Below are 24,087 nucleotides of genomic sequence, written 5' to 3'. Positions count from 1 at the left end.
ACCAGTGTTTATTTATTGTAAGTATTCGTACACAGTCTGCAAACTAACAAGATTAGTTTATCGCATTTAATTAACTTTTATTTACCTATTATTTAGCAATGCGGCTTTAGTTTACTTCCGCAGAGGGAAAGAAAAAAAGAGTTACCCGTTCTGTGTGTGCAGAGATAACAATTACCGACTTCCGGTTTTGAGCTGAGGATAATTGCGCATGCGTATTAGGGTCTAATGAGGTCACTGTTTAGTCCGTGCACGAGTGTTATAGGGAAAGATCAGGACTCGAGAAGACAGGAGGAGAAGCTAATGGGAGGAGTTAAACAGCCATGTTTGAATCAAGGAATAAAAACTATTTTTCTGAAAAAGTGGGTAAGCGGATACACGAAAATAGGGGTCCAGGGTATCAATATAATTGTAATCATGAGATCGTAACTATGGGGTAACGTTGTTTTAGGTGTAGACTGTCCCTTTAATATACTTGCCAGCAATTGTTAAACAATTTCTTTATGCAAACTATTTTTTAATGAATTAGCCCTTTTAGAATATGCACAGATCTCAACCTGTTTTATGGCGCTTTAAAGGGAGAGTCAAGTAAAAAAAAAACCTTTCATGATTTAAATAGGGCATGTGATTTTATTGGATCTTACAAATGAACACTAGGGTCCCTAGGGGCTTGAACTCAGATTGGGACATTAAACTTTATGTTGACTGATCCAATGAGTGAATGAATGAACAAATTAGCCATTACTGTAACCTTCCTGGTGTGTAAAAATATGATAATTATTTACTCTGAGTAGGATGTACCCCAATAGTAACTTGATTATCTGTTGAATTATATTATAATGTTCTCATAGATACAGTTATAACATGGATACTATAATGCATTTTAATTATATTTTTAGAGCATACTGTTCTGAAAAATGGGGGCAATAGGATTCTTTATTTGTATGTGAGGATGAGTTCCTAAAATACAGTGAGTATATATATATATATATATATATATATATATATATATATATATATATATATATATATATATATATATATATATATATATAATGTTTAATTAATATTCAGCTATTCTTTGCAAATCATACAACTCCCATGAAATGAATTTGTATTCCTTTCAATTTAAACTATGTTTAGAAGTTTGAAGCATATTTGTAATCCATGTCTGTATACGATATTTGCATTCATTTGTGTATGTGTGATATCCAATTATATTCACCTCCTTGTGACACTCATTAATTGGGGATGTGTCTGCACTCTTTATTAGGGGAGTGAAACAGGGTGATGAGAAGGGTCATTGATAAAGTTAATACCTACGAAACGCGTTTGACCTATTGCTCCTGACGGCAAGATTTGCCTTTTAGTGACTTCCAATAAAGAAGCTTTTATTCTTAAGCACGGAGTGGCGGCTTTGATTCCTTACCCTGATCTACCCCCTTTTGGCGTGCGAGGACTTGGTTTCTTTGAATCATGTGATTTTATACAACTTTCCAATTGACTTTTATTACCAATTTTGCTTTGTTCTCTTGGTATTCTTAGTTGAAAGCTAAACCTAGGAGGTTCATATGCTAATTTCTTAGAACTTGAAGGCCACCTCTAATCTGAAAGCATTTTGACAGTTTTCACCACTAGACGGCGTTAGTTCATGTGTTTCATATAGATAACATTGAGCTCAGGCACGTGAAGCTCCTAGGAGCAAGCACTGATAGGCTAAAAAGCAAGTCTGTCAAAAGAACTTAAATAAGGGGGCAGTTTGCAGAGGCTTAGATACAAGGTAATCACAGAGGTAAAAAGTATATTATTATAACTGTGTTGGTTATGCAAAAACAGAATTTATGCTTACCTGATAAATTACTTTCTCCAACGGTGTGTCCGGTCCACGGCGTCATCCTTACTTGTGGGATATTCTCTTCCCCAACAGGAAATGGCAAAGAGCCCAGCAAAGCTGGTCACATGATCCCTCCTAGGCTCCGCCTTCCCCAGTCATTCGACCGACGTAAAGGAGGAATATGCATAGGAGAAATCATATGATACCGTGGTGACTGTAGTTAGAGAAAATAATTCATCAGACCTGATTAAAAAACCAGGGCGGGCCGTGGACCGGACACACCGTTGGAGAAAGTAATTTATCAGGTAAGCATAAATTCTGTTTTCTCCAACATAGGTGTGTCCGGTCCACGGCGTCATCCTTACTTGTGGGAACCAATACCAAAGCTTTAGGACACGGATGATGGGAGGGAACAAATCAGGTCGCCTAGATGGAAGGCACCACGGCTTGCAAAACCTTTCTCCCAAAAATAGCCTCATATGAAGCAAAAGTATCAAATTTGTAGAATTTGGTAAAAGTGTGCAGTGAAGACCAAGTCGCTGCCTTACATATCTGATCAACAGAAGCCTCGTTCTTGAAGGCCCATGTGGAAGCCACAGCCCTAGTGGAGTGAGCTGTGATTCTTTCAGGAGGCTGCCGTCCGGCAGTCTCATAAGCCAAACGGATAATGCTTTTAAGCCAGAAAGAGAGAGAGGTAGAAGTTGCTTTATGACCTCTCCTTTTACCAGAATAAACAACAAACAAAGAAGATGTTTGTCTGAAATCCTTAGTAGCTGCTAAGTAAAATTTAAGAGCACGAACCACATCCAAGTTGTGCAACAAACGTTCCTTCTTTGAAACTGGATTAGGACACAAAGAAGGCACGACTATCTCCTGGTTAATATTTTTGTTAGAAACAACTTTCGGAAGAAAACCAGGTTTAGTACGCAAAACCACCTTATCTGCATGGAACACCAGATATGGAGGAGAACACTGCAGAGCAGATAACTCTGAAACTCTTCTAGCAGAAGAAATTGCAACCAAAAACAAAACTTTCCAAGATAATAACTTTATATCAACGGAATGTAGGGGTTCAAACGGAATCCCCTGAAGAACTGAAAGAACTAGATTGAGACTCCAGGGAGGAGTCAAATTTTTGTAAACAGGCTTGATCCTAACCAGAGCCTGAACAAAAGCTTGAACGTCTGGCACAGCCGCCAGCTTTTTGTGAAGTAAAACAGATAAAGCAGAAATCTGTCCCTTCAAAGAACTTGCAGATAATCCTTTCTCCAAACCTTCTTGAAGAAAGGATAGAATCCTAGGAATTTTTACCTTGTTCCATGGGAATCCTTTAGATTCACACCAACAGATATACCTTTTCCATATTTTATGGTAGATTTTTCTAGTTACAGGCTTTCTAGCCTGAACAAGAGTATCAATGACAGAATCTGAGAACCCTCGCCTTGATAAAATCAAGCGTTCAATCTCCAAGCAGTCAGTTGGAGTGAGGCCAGATTCGGATGTTCGAACGGACCTTGAACAAGAAGGTCCTGTCTCAGAGGTAGCGTCCATGGTGGAGCTGATGACATATTCACCAGGTCTGCATACCAAGTCCTGCGTGGCCACGCAGGAGCTATCAAGATCACCGATACCCTCTCCTGTTTTATCCTGGCTACCAGCCTGGGAATGAGAGGAAACGGTGGGAACACATAAGCTAGGTTGAAGGTCCAAGGTGCTACTAGTGCATCCACTAGAGCCGCCTTGGGATCCCTGGATCTGGACCCGTAGGAAGGAACCTTGAAGTTCTGGCGAGACGCCATCAGATCCATGTCTGGGATGCCCCATAATTGAGTTATGTGGGCAAAGATTTCCGGATGGAGTTCCCACTCCCCCGGATGAAAAGTCTGACGACTCAGAAAATCCGCTTCCCAATTTTCCACTCCTGGGATGTGGATTGCAGACAAGTGGCAGGAGTGAGTCTCCGCCCATTGAATTATTTTGGTCACTTCTTCCATCGCCAGAGAACTCCTTGTTCCCCCCTGATGGTTGATATACGCAACCGTCGTCATGTTGTCTGATTGAAACCTTATGAATTTGGCCTTTGCTAGCTGAGGCCAAGCCTTGAGAGCATTGAATATCGCTCTCAGTTCCAGAATGTTTATCGGTAGCAGAGATTCTTCCCGAGACCAAAGACCCTGAGCTTTCAGGGGTTCCCAGACCGCGCCCCAGCCCACCAGACTGGCGTCGGTCGTGACAATGACCCACTCTGGTCTGCGGAAGCTCATCCCTTGTGACAGGTTGTCCAGGGTCAGCCACCAACGGAGGGAATCTCTGGTCCTCTGATCTACTTGTATCGTCGGAGACAAGTCTGAATAATCCCCATTCCACTGTCTGAGCATGCACAGTTGTAATGGTCTTAGATGAATTCGCGCAAAAGGAACTATGTCCATTGCCGCAACCATCAAACCTATTACTTCCATGCACTGCGCTATGGAAGGAAGAAGAACAGAATGAAGTACTTGACAAGAGTTTAGAAGTTTTGATTTTCTGGCTTCTGTCAGAAAAATCCTCATTTCTAAGGAGTCTATTATTGTTCCCAAGAAGGGGACTCTTGTTGACGGAGATAGAGAACTTTTCTCTACGTTCACTTTCCACCCGTGAGATCTGAGAAAGGCCAGGACAATGTCCGTATGAGCCTTTGCTTGTGACAGAGACGACGCTTGAATCAGAATGTCGTCCAAGTAAGGTACTACTGCAACGCCCCTCGGTCTTAGCACCGCTAGAAGGGACCCTAGTACCTTTGTGAAAATTCTTGGGGCAGTGGCTAATCCGAATGGAAGTGCCACAAACTGGTAATGTTTGTCCAGAAAGGCGAACCTTAGGAACTGATGATGTTCCTTGTGGATAGGAATATGTAGATACGCATCCTTTAAATCCACCGTGGTCATGAATTGACCTTCCTGGATGGTAGGAAGAATTGTTCGAATGGTTTCCATCTTGAACGATGGAACCCTGAGAAATGTGTTTAAGATCTTGAGATCCAAGATTGGTCTGAATGTTCCCTCTTTTTTTGGAACTATGAACAGGTTGGAGTAGAATCCCATCCCTTGTTCCTTTAACGGAACAGGATGAATCACTCCCATTCTTAACAGGTCTTCTACACAATGTAAGAATGCCTGTTTTTTTATGTGGTCTGAAGACAATTGAGACCTGTGGAACCTTCCCCTTGGGGGTAGCTCCTTGAATTCCAGAAGATAACCTTGGGAGACTATTTCTAGGGCCCAAGGATCCAGAACATCTCTTGCCCATGCCTGAGCGAAGAGAGAAAGTCTGCCCCCCACCAGATCCGGTCCCGGATCGGGGGCCAACATCTCATGCTGTCTTTGTAGCAGTAGCAGGCTTCTTGGCCTGCTTACCTTTGTTCCAGCCTTGCATTGGCCTCCAGGCTGGCTTGGCTTGAGACGTATTACCCTCTTGCTTAGAGGGTGTAGAACTTGAGGCTGGTCCGTTTCTGCGAAAGGGACGAAAATTAGGCTTATTTTTAGCCTTGAAAGACCTATCCTGAGGAAGGGCATGGCCCTTTCCCCCAGTGATATCTGAAATAATCTCTTTCAAGTCAGGGCCAAACAGCGTTTTCCCCTTGAAAGGAATATTAAGCAATTTGTTCTTGGATGACGCATCCGCTGACCAAGACTTTAGCCAAAGCGCTCTGCGCGCCACAATAGCAAACCCTGAATTTTTCGCCGCTAATCTAGCTAATTGCAAGGTAGCGTCTAGAGTAAAAGAATTAGCCAATTTAAGAGCACGAATTCTGTCCATAATCTCCTCATAAGAGGTATCTTTATCTAGCGACTTTTCTAGTTCATCAAACCAGAAACACGCGGCTGTAGTAACAGGAACAATGCATGAAATTGGCTGTAGAAGGTAACCTTGCTGAACAAACATCTTTTTAAGCAAACCTTCTAACTTTTTATCCATAGGATCTTTGAAAGCACAACTATCTTCTATGGGGATAGTAGTGCGTTTGTTTAAAGTAGAGACCGCCCCCTCGACCTTAGGGACTGTCTGCCATAAGTCCTTTCTGGGGTCGACTATAGGAAACAATTTCTTAAATATAGGGGGAGGGACAAAAGGTATGCCGGGCCTTTCCCATTCTTTGTTTACAATATCCGCCACCCGCTTGGGTATAGGAAAAGCTTCGGGGGGCACCGGGACCTCTAGGAACTTGTCCATCTTACATAATTTCTCTGGAATGACCAAATTGTCACAATCATCCAGAGTAGATAACACCTCCTTAAGCAGAGCGCGGAGATGTTCCAATTTAAATTTGAACGTAATAACATCAGGTTCAGCTTGTTGAGAAATTTTTCCTGAATCTGAAATTTCTCCCTCAGACAAAACCTCCCTAGCCCCTTCAGACTGGTGTAAGGGCATGTCAGAACCATTATCATCTGCGCCCTCATGCTCTTCAGTATCTAAAACAGAGCAGTCGCGCTTTCGCTGATAAGTGGGCATTTTGGCTAAAATGTTTTTAATAGAATTATCCATTACAGCCGTTAATTGTTGCATAGTAAGAAGAATAGGCGCACTAGATGTACTAGGGGCCTCTTGTGTGGGCAAGACTGGTGTAGACACATAAGGGGATGATGCAGTACCATGCTTACTCCCCTCACTAGAGGAATCATCTTGGGCATCATTTTCACTATCACATGCATCACATCTATTTAAATGAGAAGGAACTTTGGCTTCCTGACATACTGAACATAGTCTATCTGATGGTACAGACATGTTAAACAGGCATAAACTTGATAACAAAGTACAAAAAACGTTTTAAAATAAAACCGTTACTGTCACTTTAAATTTTAAACTGAACACACTTTATTACTGAATATGCGAAAAAGTATGAAGGAATTGTCCAAAATTCACCAAAATTTCACCACAGTGTCATAAAGCCTTGAAAGTATTGCACACCAAATTTGAAAGTTTTAACTCTTAAAATAACGGAACCGGAGCCGTTTTTACATTTAACCCCTATACAGTCCCTGGTATCTGCTTTGCTGAGACCCAACCAAGCCCAGAGGGGAATACGATACCAAATGACGCCTTCAGCACGCTTTTTCAGTGTATCAGAGCTCCTCACACATGCATCTGCATGCTTTGATTCCCAAAAACAACTGCGCATTAGTGGCGCGAAACTGAGGCTCTGCCTATGACTAGAGAAGGCCCCCAGTGAAAAAGGTGTCCATTACAGTGCCTGCCGTTTTTATTATCAAAATTCCCAGATAAAAACAACTCCTCAGAGTAACAAACCATAAAACATGCTTATAAAACAAACGTTTTAGCCCAGAAAAATGTCTACCAGTCTTTAAAGCCCTTGTGAAGCCCTTTATAAATTGTTATTAAAATGGCTTACCGGATCCCATAGGGAAAATGACAGCTTCCAGCATTACCAAGTCTTGTTAGAAATGTGTCATACTTCAAGCAGTAAAAGTCTGCACACTGTTCCCCCCAACTGAAGTTACTTCATCTCAACAGTCCTGTGTGGAAACAGCCATCGATTTTAGTAACGGTTGCTAAAATCATCTTCCTCTTACAAACAGAAATCTTCATCTCCTTTCTGTTTCAGAGTAAATAGTACATACCAGCACTATTTTAAAATAACAAACTCTTGATTGAAGCAATAAAACTACATTTAAACACCAAAAAACTCTAAGCCATCTCCGTGGAGATGTTGCCTGTACAACGGCAAAGAGAATGACTGGGGAAGGCGGAGCCTAGGAGGGATCATGTGACCAGCTTTGCTGGGCTCTTTGCCATTTCCTGTTGGGGAAGAGAATATCCCACAAGTAAGGATGACGCCGTGGACCGGACACACCTATGTTGGAGAAATTGGGGAATGGGTAATAAAGGGATTATCTACTTTTTTAAACAACAATAATTCTGGTGTTTACTGTCCCTTTAAGTAATAACACGGCCAGATGAAAATATATTATCCCCTTAAGGACTAAGGATGAACAGGGTACGTCTTACAAAAACTGTCACTCAATGATCAAGGAAGTACCATGTACGTCCTCACGGATTTCAAGCGCTGGAAGCGATCGTGATCGCTTCCAGCCGCTTTCATGTTATTGCAGTGATGCCTCGATATTGAGGCATCCTGCAATAACATTTTTTAGGCATCCAATGCAGAGAGCCAATCTGGGGCCCTCTCTGCATCGGCCAGCGATGGTGCCGATTGTTGGTGGGTGGGAGCCATCGCAGGGAGGCGGGTGGGCGGCACATGGTTGGTAGACATCCGGATCCTGTTTCCTGGAGGCGGGGCGGGAGCGCGCTCCTGTGCTACATTCAGTTTACAATAAAGGAGTCAAAAAAAGGAGAGGGAGGAAAATGTTTGGGAAGGGATCTAGGAGGGTGGTAGGGTTTTAAGGGTGGGCAGCTACACTACAGAAATTGGGGGTTTATTATTTTTTTAAGACAAAAAGGGAAATTTGGTAGTAAATGGGTTCTGGCAGACAGCTGCCAGTACCTAAGATGGCGGCCAATAGGTCAGGCTTAGAGAGTTGTTTGGTGGGGGGGTGATCAGGGAGGTTGGGGGATTCTACACTATAGATAAAATCTTAAAAATAAAAAAAACACACCTTTATTTTTATACTTGCAGTTTTTCTGCAAGTACTTAAGATGGTGGTGACAATTGTGAGGTGGGGGAGGAAAGAGAGCTGTTTGAGGGGGGTCAGGGAGGGATCAGGGGGTGCAATGTGTCAGGTGGGAGGCTGATCTCTACACTAAAGCTAAAATTAACCCTACAAATTATCTAATTAACCCCTGAACTGCTTGGCATAATACAAGTGTGGTGAGCAGCGGCATTTAGCGGCCTTTTAATTACCAAAAATTAATGCTAAAGCCATATATGTCTGCTATTTCTGAACAAAGGGGATCCCGGAGAAGCATTTAAAACCATTTGTGCCATAATTGCACAAGCTGTTTATAAATAATTTCAGTGAGAAACCTGAAGTTAGTGAAAAAACAAATTATGCTTACCTGATAATTTCCTTTTCTTCTGATGGAAAGAGTCCACAACTGTATTCATTACTTTTGGGAAATAAGAACCTGGCCACCAGGAGCAGGCAAAGACACCCCAGCCAAAGGCTTGAATACTCCTCCCACTCCCCTCATCCCCCAGTCATTCTGATGAGGAACAAGGAACAGTAGAAGAAATATCCGGGTGAAAGGTGCCAGAAGAATATAAGGACGCCATACATAAAATTACGGGTGGGGAGCTGTGGACTAATTCCATCAGAAGAAAAGGAAATTATTAGGTAAGCATAATTTATGTTTTTCTTCTTAAATGGAAAGAGTCCACAGCTGCATTCATTACTTTTGGGAAAACAATACCCAAGCTACAGAGGACACTGAATGCCAAGACCGGAGGATACATAGGAGGCCCATACTGAGGGCACCAGGCCTGAACCTCTACCCAATAAAAAACCCTGCCTCGTCCGAAGCCGAGAACATTTAAAGGGGAAAAGCCCCAATGACACTGACTCGCAGTTAGCTCAGAAGCCAAACTAGAGCTGCAAACGGACTCGACTGAGCCAACAGTCCTCCAGAAGACACTGTTGCCCAACAGACAGTACCCCACCGCTCACCCCCCACAAATGAAGGGGACACCAACGAAAAAACCCCAAAGGGACAAGGCAAAGGAGAACCGAGGAAATGGAAAGGTCCCCTAATACAAAAGAGAACACCTCCAAGAGTGAGCCCAGCTCACAGAGACCCAAAGGGACCCAAGCAGGGAAAGTAGGCCAAGTCTATACCAAGCGAATCCCGGGATAAGACCGGGCACAGAGACAGAACAGACGTCTCCCCAATGTCCTGCAAGCACGGAATGCAACTGAAGAGGCAAAGTCCTCCCAGTGTCTGACCATAGAATACCAGGGCATTCGACCATGAAAAAGTGTGGAATACACCCAGGTGAAAAACTCCAAGTTTGAGAACACAGAGACCATAACATGACGACACAGAGGGTACTTGCGAGGAAGAAGAAGCAGTCAAGCAAGAAACAGACTGCAAAAGCAACCCCCAGACAGAGGGCACGTGCCAGGCAACCTAAGTCGCCGGACCTACACACAGGTCACCAAAAAAGGGAACAAAATCTCAATCGAGGACCCCTGAGAAGGAGAATATACCCTCAGAACCCAAAGGAAGAGTGAACCCTCTTCTGAAATCAATGTAGCAAGTTGAAAGGAAAATCTATACCTTAGCAGACTGAACTAATAGGATAGACTCAACAAGCTCACACATCCAGAGGAGACTGCAACACGAACACAGCGCCTTAGACCGCTCGGCCATCTTGACCTTCAGACCCACACCCAGCTAGACCGACCCAGCCTCAGGGATCCAAGACAGGGGAACAAAAATCCTGAAACAGGTACAGGAACAAGCGTAAGGATAGCAGAGCCATCCCCACAGAGTACAAGTACAACCCGACTCTGAAAACAGACAACAAGGCCATAGGATCTATCAAAATAAAGGCCCAAAAAGTCTGACTTGGAGCCAGCAAGACCCCAGGGGGAACCAATCCCACCTTTCCGCCTCCCATCCAGGAGAAGCCCCAAGCAAGTACTCCATCTCCATAGGGAGGAGAATATCCCCTAAAGAAAAGGGATGATGCCGGTAAGACCAACAACTCCTCAAGGCCCGAAGCCACAGGCTAATGGGAAGATAAATTCCCAACACAGATTTACTAGAAAAGGACTCCCCTACAAGTAGCTTGCCAAGCAGAGGCACAGCCAACCCATTCGCCTGCAGAACAGGGAATCCATGGGAATACTGGCAAGCTAACCAGGGGAATGCAACCCTAAGGCGCACCAGAAAATGGACATCCAGTGCCAGCAGCTGGGTATGAATCAACAACCCTTGAGGCGCAAGCCACGCAGCTAACCACTAGATGACATGGGCTACTCTTGTGGCAAAGAGTAAAAAGTACTCCGAAAACCTGGCCAACCAGCAAGGACATAGCCCAAGATCCCACAACCGTGGAACACCCCTATCTAAAGTCTAACGCTCCAAGGAGCAAGGCTAGAAGTCATATGAAGATACTTCTCAAAGCCTCAGGACAGCCAAGGGATACCTCGAGGTCCAAAAAATCCTACTAGCAGGGCTAGTCTCCCTATCACCTCCGCACAAGCAGAGGGCACAAGGAAGAGAAAGACACTAAGCCTACCCAGCTCCGGAAAACCCTGAGCTAAACAAAGTCCCCGCAGGGAACAATCATCACCCGGAAACACAGATCCCTAAAAGGAGATCCAACTCACCGGAGACAATGGAAGAAGACCCAAAAGCTCTCTTATAACTCGGACAGACAGTACACGTCAAAGAGTAAGAGATGCATCTAGATACACTATAAAACAGCTTACGCATACACCTGTAAGGTGTGAAGAGCTGCAACTGGTTTCAAACTGCAAACTTTCTGCATGCTACACAGCTATCCTGTACAAGCTGTTGTCTCAAGCCCAAAAGGACAAATCCAGAGGCCTTAAAATGAAGGCCAAACTGCTCAACTGCGGTAAGGGGCGTTAAGCCCTCCAACCCATGGGGGAGGCTCTAGATTCTGATGAAATCAGATGTCAGATAGAGTGACGCAGCGGGAAACTCCCCTGTCCGGCCATCTATGACTGAAGGCAATAAGCCAAGTGCTTTGTCTGCTCAAATCTTTCTTTTTGTAAGGTGCTTCCCTGCATCATTTGTTTTAAACATTACTTTTCAATAAATTGGATTTTTTAATTTACTGGAGTGGATCGACCTTTGTTTTTTGCTACATTGTCTATTACTCAGCAGATCCAACAATCCAGTTTGACACAAGGAACAGTGCTTTGCCAGTACCTGCCGACTTCCCCACATTGGCTACAGTTTGCAAGCGCCAAGGAGTGACGTCATTGACAAGCGCCAAGAAATTAGATACGGACTGACAAACACACATCGGAGACACGCTGGTATAGAGGGTGAGTGAGGTAGGGAGCACGGCTCTCTTCGCACCGCAGGATCAGCGGAGGTCCTCCCACCACATCGGAAGCGTGAGTCTGCCGCAAGTGTTGTTTTATCTGTATCTGCTAATTGCCTTTGATGGATTGTTTGGAGGGTTATATTACACATGAACTGTGAATTTATTTATCATTTCTATGGGAGACTAACTTGATTGAATCCACACACTATCTCTTGTCCTTTGAAGGCAATAAGGACTGAAAAAATCCTTCCCGCTTCACGGACCCACAGGTCCTCTTGAATGCTTAGTTGAACATGAAAAACAATGATAACCTGAGCACTCTGCGCTTTTACCGAACCAGCCGAGCAGAACAGCGTCACGTGTCTGAACAGCTGCAAGACTGAACAAACCCAACAGGACCAGCCTGCACCTAGGGTCCTAGCCAGCAAGCAGCATAAATTCTCCCTCATAGGGGAAAAAACAGAAGACAGACCTTTTTAACATAGGACTAACATGTCCAAAACAACTTCTGAAGAAGTAATAAAGAGTATCAATCCCAAAGGTTCCCGAAGGAAAAAAAAACAAGACACATCCCATCGGATATAAATAAAATATAAGGCAACCCAGAGGTTAACGCCCAAAAAGACACAGGCCTACCATGAGGAGCACCATTCAAATTATCAGACTGAAATTCCCCATATCTGTTAACGATAGGGTCATTCAATAACTGAAAAAGATGTCAAAGCAAAACGCTAAGGCGCGCAATCCTGTAACGAAAGGCACAACACTCTGGAACAGTTACACCCGCGGGGAACTGTTGAGGCCCAGCCCAAGGCAGAAGACCCGGGACAATAGGGCACGAGCACAATCTCAAATAAACGTCTGGACTCTGCAGACGGACCATCGCCTCCGTGCTGCAACCTCCGGGGGGAACACGCCACCCCGCATGGAGGAACCATAAACTGGGTTACCCGCATGTGTAGAAGTATGAATTTGAAGGGAACTCGCCACTTGGAGGATGGGGCCCCCCAGAGGCGGATGGCTCAGCAGTTCCCCGATTCCCCGAGCACGAGGAACCAGGCACTCTTATACGGCATATGGAACAACACTGGTCGACATGTGTCAACAAGGCCAATCCAGAGTCATCACCGGACACAGAATCTGAAATCAAAATAGTCTCAATATCAGAGTCCTCCGTAACTGAATCTGAAATGAGCACAGTCTCAGCATCAGAATCCTCCATAACTGGATAGAGGAAATATCAACATGGACTGAAGTATGAAAACCAAAACGGCACCTGACACCCACAATGGCTGGGGCACTCACCACCTCCTATGACCAGACCCCTGCTAACTAGAATATCTCCTTCGCCATATGGTCAGGAATGCGGAAATGGGGAACGGAACGTAATCACGCCCAAACACAAGGTGAACCGAACAGTCAAAAAAAGCCCACCCAACCAAAAGGCCACGTCACTTCCAAAGGCCTCAAAGTTCCAACCACGAGCCCATAAACCTCACACATAAGTAGATTGAATCACATAACAAACATGATAATAACCCCCCTCAGGAGATATTAACCCGCGATACCTAGATACTAACAGAGACTCGCTGAGACCCTTATGTCATATAGTTAGACCCGCAAAGGTGTGTAGCCTCTCAGGAAAACATTCACATTACAGTACATTGACGATAAAGTAAAATGAAACGATCTTAACGGAATATACGCCGTGGGACAGGAACACAGCCTTTTAAGTGTGACGAATAGTGGCATCCAGAGCCGGCTCAAGACATTGTGCTGCCTGGGTCCGAGAATACAATGACGCCCCCCAATAGTAACATTATTGATCAACATATAGTGACTTTGTGCATGATAAGGTTATGCTGCTGGGAGCCTGTGAATCCCGCAGCGAGAGTGAAGACAGGATTGGTCTGGGTCTGACCGTGGCTAACAGTAAATAAAGTGCTGCCCCTTTTCAAGTGCTGCCTGGGTCCCTTGGACCCACTTGGTCCCATGGTTGAGCCTGCCCTGGTGGCATCGCCTCCGCCATGGACTTGAGAGAAGAAAGCAGGCAGCGGAGCAAAGTTTGAAAACGCCAATTGCTTGAGGAGATGTTAATATGAGTCGGGATGGTTTCGCAGAAAGACTCTCCCTGCATCTCTGGACTCTAACTTTCATCCAAGCCCTCACTGAGAGACTGACAGGACTACTTAAAACTCCTGTCCCATGCCGAAGAGTACTACCCTCCATAAGAGACAAAAAACAAAAATTAAAAATTCTGACACATCTCTGCCAACCTCCTGGGACGAAAGGCAAAGAATGACTGGGGGATGAGGGGAGTGGGAGGAGTATTTAAGCCTTTGGCTGTGGTGTATTTGCCTCCTCCTGGTGGCCAGGTTCTTATTTCCCAAAAGTAATGAATGCAGCTGTGGAAGTCAGTGAAAAAGTCAGTGATTTTTTTTTATTTGATCACATTTGGCGGTGAAATGGTGGCATGAAATATACCAAAATGGGCCTAGATCAATACTTTGGGTTGTCTACTAAAAAATATATATATGTGAAGGGTTATTCAGGGATTCCTGACAGATATCAGTGTTACAATGTAACTATCGCTAATTTAAAAAAAAAAAAATGGTTTTGAAATAAAGTGCTACTTGTACTTATTGCCCTATAACTTGCAAAAAAAGCAAAGAACATGTAAACATTGGGTACTTCTAAACTCAGGACAAAATTTAGTATCTATTTAGCATGGGTGTTTTTTGGTGGTTGTAGAAGTGTAACAGATTTTGGGGGTTAAAGTTAGAAAAAGTGGGGGGGTTTCAATTTTTTTCAGCATATTTTATAATTTTTTTATAGTAAATTATAAGATATGATGAAAATAATGTTATCTTTAGAAAGTCGATTTAATGGCGAGAAAAATGGTACATAATATGTGTGGGTACAGTAAATGAGTAAGAGGAAAATTACAGCTAAACACAAACACAGCAGAAATGCAAAAATAGCCCAGGTCCTTAAAGGGACAGTATACACTCATTTTCATATAACTGCATGTAATAGACACTACTATAAAGAATAATATGCACAGATACTGATATAAAAATCCAGTATAAAACTGTTTAAAAACTTACTTAGAAGCTGTCAGTTTGGCTCTGTTGAAAAGGTAGCTGGAAAGCCCACTGCAAGTGGCAAATAAGACACTGCCCCCTCCCCCTTCTTTTGCATATGAAAAGACCCTTTACACAAACAGGAGCAAGCTGGAGAAGGTAGCCGACGGTATTCACATAAAACTTTGGGGCTTGGTTAGGAGTCTGAAAATCAGAGCAATGTTATTTAAAACTAAGCAAAACTATACATTTATTTTTAAAAAAAACTTTATGGGCTATATAAATAGATTATCTACAAAACATTTATGCAAAGAAAAAATGAGTGTATAATGTCCCTTTAAGTAATATACGGAGGTAATCTAGCTTAAACCTGAAGATACTACAGTATCAGCAGGAGGAATCATACTGTCAGAACTGAGCGTTTACTCTCAGAAGCTATCGAAGTATCCCCTCCCTCAAGCATCTGGGAGGGGACCTCAGAAAGCAACAACTGTGACAGAGCCCTCACTCGCTGAATGTTTATTTATCCTCTTGTGCTTTCCCTCGCAGCATGGGAAAAACCTGACAATGCACCCTAAACCGCTAGCCACTTTGAAAAACTTTAGACTAGTAAGAGAAGTCTCCCAGCCGTGTTTTATAACGCAGCAGAGAAGACCCTTCAATGTCCCAGATGGTTGAAAAGCAAAACAAGCCGTTGTGAATTAACAAAGGCGCGCAAACAATATCGCGTCACTTAGCTCCGCCCATCATGGGCGTAACAGGCTAAAGTTCCCGGGCGGGCAAAATGTAAAGCTGGAGCCGTAGGGAACAACTAAAATAACAATATGGCCATGAGTAAACTAACCTCCCAGTCGGTAAGTTCATAAAAGAAAGCCAACAGCAGTAGAAATTACACTGTAAACACCGCAACCCACGTATCCTGTTCAGGCAGGATATTCCAGATGGTTATAAACAAAATAAGCTGCTGTGAGTTGTGAGTATGGTCGTGTGCAATACCTCAACCTGCGCAACGATCACAGACAGGCCAATCCTCCAAACAGCTGCAAAGCAAACCAGCCGTTAATAGTTGAAAGTATGGCTAAGTGAAAAATACCAACATGCGCATCATGTCTAGATAGTTAAGGCAAAACAAGCCGTTGTGAGCTGATGTGTAACTTAAATCTAAACAGGTCTAGCAAAATAAGCCGTTGTTAGATTCAACATATGGCTATGTGTAACCTCCTAACAGCGTATGTTTAAACATAAAAATAGAGCCACTTCTCCACATCCTTCCAGTGCCTGCAGTCACTGCCCAATAATATATCCTCACTCTCTAGGATAATTACAGTGGTGTCCATGAAAATATAAAAAGTGCCAATCTTTCTGTGTACAACCACAGAAAATAAAAATTAGCTCAGAAATCTGCCCGGCAGTAAGGCAGTTCACCCGGCTTGTGAAGTCCTCCCCTTCACATTGGCCTGTGGAAATAAAAAGTACTGAGTATTCTTTCTCTCAGACTTTGACAAACAGGGCAGCATAAGTGTATGGGAGGCACAGTGAGAATTATGTCCCACAAGTTCCCATTGCTCTAAAGCCACCAAAAGCTCTACTGAAGAGACTGACATGGACTACAGCTACACCCTAGCACAAAGCAGCACAATCTTGCACTTCTTTAAAAAGGGAAATTTATGCTTACCTGATAAATTTATTTCTTTTACGATATGACGAGTCCATGGATTTCATCCTTACTTGGGATTACGCCTCCTGGTCAGCAGGAGGAGGCAAAGAGCACCACAGCAGAGCTGTATATATAGCTCCTCCCTTCCCTCCCACTCCAGTCATTCGACCAAAGTTAGGAAGAGAAAGGAAAAGCCAAGGTGCAGAGGTGACTGAAGTTTAACAAAAATAAGTAAATACCTGTCTTAGAAATGACAGGGTGGGACGTGGACTCGTCATATCGTAAAAAAAATACATTTATCCGGTAAGCATACATTTCCTTTTCTTTTACAAGATATGACGAGTCCACGGATTTCATCCTTACTTATGGGATACAATACCAAAGCTATAGGACACGGATGAAAGGGAGGGACAAGACAGTAACCTAAACGGAAGGCACCACTGCTTGAAGAACCTTTCTCCCAAAAACAGCCTCGGGCGAGGCAAAAGTATCAAATTTGTAAAATTTGGAAAAAGTGTGAAGAGACGACCAAGTTGCAGCCTTGCAAATCTGTTCAACAGAAGCATCATTTTTAAATGCCCATGAAGAAGCCACAGCCCTAATGGAATGAGCCGTAATTCTTTCAGGAGGCTGCTGTCCAGCAGTCTCATATGCCAGACGGATTATACTCTTCAGCCAAAAGGAAAGAGAGGTAGCCGTAGCTCTCTGGCCCCTACCTTTTTCAGAAAAAACAAATAATGAAGATGATTGACGAAATTCCTTAGTCGCCTGTAAGTAAAACTTCAGGGCATGGACCACGTCCAAGTTATGCAACAGGCGCTCCTTCCTAGAAGAAGGATTAGGACACAATGAAGGAACAACAATTTCCTGATTAATATTCTTATTAGAAACAACCTTAGGAAGAAAACCAGGTTTGGTACGTAACACCACCTTATCAGCATGGAAAATAAGATAAGGAGAATCACATTGTAAAGCTGAAAGCTCAGAAACTCTGCGAGCAGAAGAAATAGCAACCAAAAATAAAACCTTCCAAGATAACAACTTAATATCTATGGAATGCATGGGTTCAAACGGAACCCCTTGAAGAACATTAAGAACTAAATTCAAACTCCAGGGTGGAGCAATTGGTCTGAACACAAGCCTGATTCTAGTCAAAGCCTGACAAAAAGACTGAACGTCTGGAATATCTGCCAGACGCTTGTGTAGCAAAATTGACAAAGCAGAAATTTGTCCCTTTAAGGAACTTGCTGACAACCCTTTCTCCAATCCTTCTTGGAGAAAAGATAACATCCTAGGAATCCCCTTGGATTCGCACCAATAAAGATATTTACGCCATATCTTAAGGTAGATCTTTCTAGTGACAGGCTTACGTGCCTGAATCAAAGTATCAATGACCGAATCAGAGAACCCCCGCTTAGATAAAATCAAGCGTTCAATCTCCAAGAAGTCAGCTGCAGAGAAACCAGATTCGGATGATGGAAGGGTCCCTGAATGAGAAGGTCCTGCCTCAATGGAAGCTTCCACGGTGGCAGAGAGGACATGCCCACCAGATCGGCATACCAAGTCCTGCGAGGCCACGCAGGAGCGATGAGAATTACCAAAGCTCTCTCCTGTTTGATCCGAGCAATCACCCGGGGAAGGAGAGCAAACGGTGGAAAAACATAAGCTAGGTTGAACGACCAAGGCACTGCCAAGGCATCTATCAGTTCAGCCTGAGGATCCCTGGACCTGGATCCGTATCTCGGGAGCTTGGCATTCTGACGGGATGCCATAAGATCCAACTCCGGTCTGCCCCATTTGAGGATCAGAGTGGCAAAGACCTCCGGATGGAGTTCCCATTCCCCTGGATGAAACGTCTGTCTGCTCAAAAAGTCCGCTTCCCAGTTGTCCACTCCTGGGATGTGGATTGCTGACAGATAACAAGAGTGAGCTTCCGCCCACCGAATTATCTTGGATACTTCTGTCATCGCTAAGGAACTCCTTGTTCCTCCCTGATGACTGATGTAAGCCACAGTCATGATATTGTCCGACTGAAATCGGATGAATTTGTCCGAAGCCAACTGAGGCGCATTGAATATCGCTCTCAATTCCAGAATGTAGATTGGAAGAAGAGACTCCGACCACGTCCATACCCCCTGAGCCTTCAGGGAATTCCAGACTGCACCCCAGAGACTGGCGTCCATTGTCACTATCACCCCAGAGGGTTTGCGGAAGCACGTCCCTTGGGACAGATGATCCGGTGACAACCACCAAAGAAGAGAGTCTCTTGTCTCCTGATCCAGATTTATCTGAGGAGACAAATTTGCATAATCTCCATTCCACTGCCTGAGCATGCACAGTTGTAGTGGTCTGAGATGAAAGCGAGCAAAGGGAATGATGTCCATTGCCGCCACCATCAATCCAATCACCTCCATGCACTGAGCCACTGATGGTCGAGGATTGGACTGAAAGGCTCGGCATGTATTCAGAATCTTTGACTTTCTGACTTCCGTCAAGAAAATTTTCATGGATATAGAATCTATTAGAGTTCCCAAGAAAGGAACCCTTGTCTGTGGAATTAGTGAACTCTTTTCTAAATTCACCTTCCACCCGTGAGTCCTCAGAAAGGACAGAACCATGTCTGTATGAGATTTTGTCAGTTTGTAAGACGACGCCTGGATCAGAATATCGTCCAGATAAGGCACCACTGCAATGCCCCGCGGCCTGAGAACCGCCAGAAGAGACCCTAGAACCTTCATGAAGATCCTGGGTGCTGTGGCCAACCCGAAGGGAAGAGCCACGAACTGAAAATGTTTGTCCAGGAAGGCAAACCTTAGGAACTGGTGATGATCCTTGTGGATAGGAATATGAAGATATGCATCCTTCAAGTCCACGGTAGTCATATATTGACCCTCCTGGATCAATGGCAGAATTGTCCGAATAGTCTCCATCTTGAAAAATGGGACTCTGAGAAACTTGTTTAGACTTTTGAGATCTAAAATGGGTCAAAACGTGCCCTCTTTTTTGGGAACCACGAAAAGTTTTGAGTAAAAACCCTGCCCCTGTTCCTGTATTGGAACGGGACGAATTACTCCCATAGTAGAGAGGTCTTTTACACAATGTAAGAACGCCTCTCTTTTTATCTGGTCTACAGACAATTGTGAAAGAAGAAACCTCCCCCTTGGGAGAGAATTTTTGAATTCCAGTTGATACCCTTGGGACATGATTTCCAGTGTCCAGGGGTCCTGAACATCTCTTATCGAAGCCTGGGTAAAGAGAGTAAGTCTGCCCCCTACTAGATCCGGTCCTGGATCGGGGGCCACCCCTTCATGCTGTCTTGGGAGCAGCAGTGGGCTTCTTGGGTTGTTTACCTTTGTTCCAAGCCTAGTTAGGTCTCCAGATGGACTTGGCTTGAGCAATATTCCCTTCCTGTTTAGCGAAGAAGGAGAGAGGACTCCTTTGAAATTCTGAAAGGAACGACAATTATTCTGTTTACCCCTCAGTTTAGCTGCTTTATCCTGAGGTAGGAGATGACCCTTATCTCCCGTAATGTCAGAAATGATTTCCTTCAAGTCAGGCCCGAATAGGGTCTTTCCTTTGAAAGGAATAGCCAAAAGCTTTGACTTAGATGACACATCAGCAGACCAAGATTTTAACCATAACGCTCTACGCGCTAAAATGGCAAATCCCGCATTCTTAGCCGCCAATTTGGCAATCTGAAAGGCGGCATCCGTAATAAAAGAATTAGCCAGCTTAAGAGCCTTAATTCTATCTAAAATTTCCTCTAAAGGAGTCTCAGTCTTAAGAGACTCTTCTAAGGTGTCAAACCAAAAGGCCGCTGCAGTCGTAACTGGTACAATACAGGCCGTCGGTTGTAAAAGAAAACCCTGATGAAGACCCTCCAACTTTTTATCCATAGGATCCTTGAAAGCACAACTGTCCTCAATAGGAATAGTTGTACGCTTAGCCAGGGTAGATATAGTTCCCTCCACCTTAGGGACTGTTTTCCAAGAGTCCCGAACAGTGTCAGCTATGGGATACATTTTCTTAAAATTAGGAGAAGGTGAAAACGGGATACCCGGTCTTTCCCATTCCCCCGTAATAATTTCCGAGTTTCTCTTAGGAACCGGAAAAACATCAGAGTAAGCAGGCACCTCTAAGTATTTGTCCATCTTACACAATTTCTCTGGTGGTACCACAATAGAGTCACAGTCATCCAGAGTCACTAAAACCTCCCGAAGTAACAGGCGGAGGTGTTCAAGCTTAAATCGGAAGGACATGACGTCCGAGTCCGTCTGAGGTAACACACTTCCCGAGTCGGAAAGCTCCCCCTCAGACAGAAGTTCCCTACCCCCCAAATCAGATCCCTGTGAGGGTACATCGGAAATAGCCATCAAAGTATCAGAAGTCGCAGGAATCAGAGTGGCTTCTGTCCTGCTGCGTTTGCCCTGCAACACTGGCAAATTAGGTAAAACCTCTGTAAGGGTAAATGACATAACTGCAGCCATATCCTGCAGAGTAAAAGAAGTGGACGTGGTTGAAGAACACGGCGTCGCTTGGGTGGGTGTTAAAGGTAGTGACACTTGGGGAGAAAGTAGCGGCATACCCTGATTCTCATCAGTCTGAGAAGCATCCTTAGACATACTTGCATTAAAGAAAATCTGTTCTTTACATTGTAAGGCCCTTTCAGTACATGAGGGACAAAAAGTAAGAGGAGGTTCCACATTGGCATCTAAACACATAGAACAGGTACTTTCCTGAAGTTCAGACATGTTAAACAGACTATCAATAGCAATAATAGTCGTTCTTTACTTGATATATTTAACCTTGAAGTCAAATCATATAGTAAAATATTTGAAATAAAAAAACTCTACTGCGCCTTTAAATAATAAAAGCGCAACAATTTTTCTGCTAGCAGTATAACAACTTTTGCAGAGATAAACAGTGCCCTTATGTGCACAAACTAACTTAACAATACTGCTCCGTTTGTTCAGTTATTCTATATACAAATTTTTATCACACTCCAGACACTTGCACCTCGCCACAGCCCAGCTGCGGCGCCTACCTGCCCCCAGACAACACTGATCTTCCATGAGCAGCGCTCCCAAGTCTCTTTGTACCCCTAGGTGCACAAACTGACTTAGGCCACACCGGAGCCCAGGACCCTGCTGCCGATCCGGATGATTACTGTGCGGCTGAGCGTGCGTAACTCGAGCTGTACTGAGACCCGCATGGGAAGAAGAAACATGTCAGTTTCCCAACTCAAATAACTAAAAAACGCCATGTGCCCCTCTTATACACACACTCCCAAAGCCAGTTATAAGGAATATAAATAACGACAGCCCTTAGGAAGCAAATCGCATCTCCCAGCGTCAGCCCACACAGCATAAGCATAAGTGAACACAATAGTCACTGCACAAACACACTGATAAGTAATCAAACTAAAAGGGAATTCCAGGCACACCATTTCCATTCATATAGTGCATACTGATTACCCCTCCCCAGTACAGGGAATAATGTCAGCCTGTTCTGATGTATCTAGTCTCCCCAGAAGCAAATGACTAAACATACCTCAATGCTGATTGCAGCATGACACGGTTCTCCACACTGAAGATGTTTCTTTACACTACCTTCAACCGCTCTGTGGGAACCAGCAGGATCTTAAATAATGTTTGCTAAGATCATCCACATCAGGGCAGAAAATAAAATGTCTCCACTCCTCTTAGGAAGTTATTGACTGACAATTTCTCCCTGAGAAAAATAGTACTCACTGGCACCATTTAAAATAAAAAACTTCTTGATTGAAGAATCTAAACTAACACTTCACTTTACCTCTTCCTATCACTAACACAGGCAAAGAGAATGACTGGGGTGGGAGGGAAGGGAGGAGCTATATATACAGCTCTGCTGTGGTGCTCTTTGCCTCCTCCTGCTGACCAGGAGGCATAATCCCATAATTAAGGATGAAATCCGTGGACTCGTCATATCTTGTAAAAGAAATAATAAACTCTTGATTGAAGAATCTTTTACTAACACCTCACTTTACCTCTTCCTATCACTAACGTAGGCAAAGAGAATGACTGGAGTGGGAGGGAAGGGAGGAGCTATTTAACAGCTCTGCTGTAGTTCTCTTTGCCTCCTCCTGCTGACCAGGAGGCGAATATCCCATTAGTAATTAAGATGATCCGTGGACTCATTGTGTCTTAAAAAAGAAATAGCATCACATATAAAATGATTAGCATGTTGAAGCAAACAAACAATGCTAGACAAATCAGGATCTGTTTCCTGTTGCACTAGGCTATCCAACCAAAAGGTTGATGCAGCCGCAACATCAGCCATAGAAATGGCAGGCCTGAGAAGATAGCCAGAATATAAATAAGCTTTCCTTGGATAAGATTCAAGTTTCTTATCTAAAGGATCTTTAAAAGAAGTACTGTCTTCCATAGGAATAGTAGTACGTTTGGCAAGAGTAGAAATAGCCCCATCAACTTTGGAGACTTTTTCCCAAAACTCTAATCTAGCCGATGGCAAAGGTTACAACCTTTTAAACCTAGAAGAAGAAATGAAAGAAGTACCAGGCTTAATCCATTCCTTAGCAATCACATCAGAAATAGCATCAGGAACTGGAAAAACCTCAGGGGTAACCACAGGAGGTTTATAAACATAATTTAAACATTTACTAGTTTTGATATCAAGAGGACTAGACTCCTCAATATCCAAAGTAACCAACACTTCTTTTAACAAGGAACGAACATACTCAATCTTGAAAAGATAAGTAGATTTGTCAGTGTCAATGTCTGAGGTAGGATCTTCTGAATCAGAGAGACCCTCATCAGAGGAGGATATTTCAGTATGTTGTCGGTCATTACAAATTTCATCAGTAGTATGAGAAGTTTTAAAAGATCTTTTACGTTTATTAGAAGACGGAATAGCAGACAAAGCCTTCTGTATCGCATCAGCAATATCATTGTTCATATCAACAGGGATATCATGTACATTAGATGTTGAAGGAACAACAGAAACTGTACTAGTACTGATGGAAACATTTTCGGCGTGCAAAAGCTTATCATGACAACTGTTACATACTACAGCTGGAGATATAATCTCAGCTAACTTACAACAGATACACTTAGCTTTGGTAGAACTGATCAGGCAGCAGGGTTCCAACAGTTGCTTCTGAGACAGGATCAGATTGAGACATCTTGCAAAATGTAAAAGACAAAACTACATTAAAGCAAATTTGACAATTTCCTTATATGGCAGTTTCACGAATGGGAAAAATGCAAACAGCATAGCCCTCTGAGCATATAAAAGGCAAGAGGCATATAGGAAGTGGGGTGAAAAATAAACTAAATTTTTTGGCGCCAAGAATGACGCACAACGCAAAAGGAAGTTAAAAATGTATTTTCCGCCAACAACATCTGGAAATGACGCAACTCGCGTCATAACAGACCCAACCTTGTTCAAAGAAACCGAGCGTCGACTAAGACGCCGGAAATGATGAACTTGCGTCATCAAAGAGAAACAGCCCCAAAGCATGATGTTGCCAACCCCA

General features: G+C 43.6%; 1 protein-coding gene across 1 annotated transcript in view; it reads right to left on the bottom strand.

The window, feature by feature from the left end:
• Window positions 1-24,087, bottom strand: part of P3H3 (prolyl 3-hydroxylase 3) — a 200,365-nt gene that overhangs the window by 37,331 nt on the left and 138,947 nt on the right. The gene's annotated exons all lie outside the window — the stretch shown is intronic.

Source organism: Bombina bombina, chromosome 9 (genome assembly GCF_027579735.1).
Source record: "Bombina bombina isolate aBomBom1 chromosome 9, aBomBom1.pri, whole genome shotgun sequence".
Taxonomy (NCBI): Eukaryota; Metazoa; Chordata; class Amphibia; order Anura; family Bombinatoridae; genus Bombina; species Bombina bombina.
The sequence above is the reverse complement of the archived record's forward strand: the minus strand, read 5'-3'. Positions and strand labels throughout refer to the sequence as shown.